This window comes from Alligator sinensis, unplaced genomic scaffold (genome assembly GCF_000455745.1).
Source record: "Alligator sinensis unplaced genomic scaffold, ASM45574v1 scaffold16_1, whole genome shotgun sequence".
NCBI classification, from domain to species: domain Eukaryota; kingdom Metazoa; phylum Chordata; order Crocodylia; family Alligatoridae; genus Alligator; species Alligator sinensis.
This window is the reverse complement of record NW_005842045.1, coordinates 2,399,333-2,402,036: the sequence shown is the minus strand read 5'-3', so window position 1 is coordinate 2,402,036 and position 2,704 is coordinate 2,399,333.

Sequence of the window (2,704 nt, the reverse complement as noted above, 5' to 3'; positions counted from 1 at the left end):
TTCAAAGTGTTACCAAACTCTAGAAAAAATGACCAACAGAGTCTGTGGGTCTGATCCTCTTATTATTCTGCACTGTATAATTCTTTAGGCCTTTAGTTGATTGATCCCTGATTAATAATAAGGTGAAATCACAGTAAGGCTCTACCAAAATCAGATCTATCCTAAACATCTGTGACCAAAGCAAGGATGGACCTCTAGCTTTCAAAGGCAAGATCTTGGATGCTTGGGTTTAAGTGCTGTTCAGTGAGTCAGTTCCTTACTTTTTCTGCTCTTCTTTTGGAAATGAATACAATATCAGCGCATGAAAGTGACAGCTTGTATACGAAGGGTTCCCTGTTTATACAAAACATCAGAATGGTTTCTCTTCTCATTTGATTTGTCCCGGGGTGAAACGCACTTGGATGCAGCAATATTTTAAATCCCATTAAGTCTTAAACTGCTCCCTTTGTAAGCCAGTCTGAGGGAGACCTTAGTCTGTGTACAGATAAGTGGGGGCTATGTGGGCAGTGGTTATTTGTTCTTGGCTCTCATGACAGGACCTCTGATTTTGTACATGTTGGTATTTTTTCCAAATGAAAAAGTGGCAAGAGGATGCAATCCATGTGCTGTGAACTTTATTATTATTATTATTATTATTATTTAATATAATGATTAGCATGGCTTATCATCAGTGGCTGCCAATGTGCCTGGCATGGTGCAAGTCCTTGCCTTGAAGCTTTCCCAGACTAAATAGATGGAGAACACAAAATGCAACAAGAGATTGAATCCTAGAAACATAGGGTTGGAAGGGACCTCATGGGGTCCTTAGGAAAGAAACGATTTTGTCTGGGTGTGTCTCACATCTAGCATTTGCTGTGTAGCTATGGATTACCAAATACAACACATGGATGGTAATATTTTTATTGACATGGGTTAGTACTTGTGAGTCTCAGAAAGATGATATAAGGTGCCTGTGCACCTGGATATATGAATATATCCTATGCCCATTAAAATCACTGTTCATGCCCTTATAAACAAAACAAAACAAAACAAAACAAAACAAAACAAAACAAAACAAAACATATTTAATACACAAGAATGCAATCAAGCCTCCAGTTACTTGAGTTCTACTATGGGGGAAAATAAGGACACACTGAAGAAGTTCCTTCACCATCTGCCTATTTTTGGTACACTTTTGGTACATTTTTCGTATTTTTCCTGAAAATGCTTCAGCATTGATGCTTTATATTAGGTGTTTTAAAGACTCTTTAGTATTTAGTAGTTTTCTTTCTTTTTCCCTCCATTGCTTACCTTGCTAAAATAGTAAGATATACCAACTGGGTACTTTCCATGGGCAGATTGAGGATTTTGAAAAGGAAGATGCAGATAATGTGGCACATCATAACATGACACAACACGTATTTTTTTCCAGTTAAAGAGAAACTAGATGCTTTTTAATATTATGCTAGAGAGCTAGGACTATACAAATACAACTACTAGAATATGTATACTTTTGCTAGATTATATATAAAATAACCCCCCCCCCCCGCCTAAAATAAACTAGGCAAAAAATAGTTGAAATAGTCAGAAGGTATTGTTTCATTAGTCCTGTAGTCATTATAGTTAACTTATTTGGATTCATAAAACAAAATCCAGCCTTCTTGAGCCCCTTGACAATGCCCTCAATACTTCACTGTCAGTCATTTCCATGCCTGAGTTAGATTCATAGATTCATAGATGTTAGGGTCGGAAGGGACCTCAATAGATCATCGAGTCCGACCCCCTGCATAGGCAGGAAAGAGCGCTGGGTCTAGATGACCCCAGCTAGATACTCATCTAACCTCCTCTTGAAGACCCCCAGGGTAGGGGAGAGCACCACCTCCCTTGGGAGCCCGTTCCAGACCTTGGCCACTCGAACTGTGAAGAAGTTCTTCCTAATGTCCAATCTAAATCTGCTCTCTGCTAGCTTGTGGTCATTATTTCTTGTAACCCCCGGGGGTGCCTTGGTGAATAAATACTCACCAATTCCCTTCTGTGCCCCCGTGATGAACTTATAGGCAGCCACAAGGTTGCCTCTCAGCCTTCTCTTGTGGAGGCTGAAAAGGTCCAGTTTCTGGTTAATGGTACCACATTTGACTTAAGATTTTTAGTGATAGCTAAGAACAGTCTGCAAGGCTATGAAACAGAAGAGAGTGGCAGACAGCAAAAATGCAAAAGAAAGGATGGTTTGAATAGAATCATAGAATTTGGAAGGGACCTTGTAGATCTTCAAGTCTGACCCCCTGCCTGGGCAGGAGGAAAACTGGGCTCAAATGACCCCAGCCAGGTAGGCATCGAGCCACTTCTTAAAGACCCCCAGGGTAGGAGCCAGCACCACTTCCCTTGGAAATTGGTTCCAGAATAGTGGAACATCAAGACTTTTAAAAGGCTAGAGGGCCATTAACACCTATGGAGTGGTGAGAGTTTAGGATGAATCGGGGAGATGTCAGTGAGCCCTGAAGTCAATTGTCTCTTAGAACTGACTGAATAGAAATGTGCCTATGTCTCCCAAGGTGTTGGTTTTAAAGTTGAGTGGAGCAGGAATCAAAGTGGGATGCAGCTGCACCACTGCATCCTGCCTGGATCTGCCTCTGGCACTTTCATTGTACGTCTGGCAGCATTCCTGATGACGCTGTTCCAAACCCCTTTACAGAGTGAATTGATGCAGTTATGCAGATAAACTAAT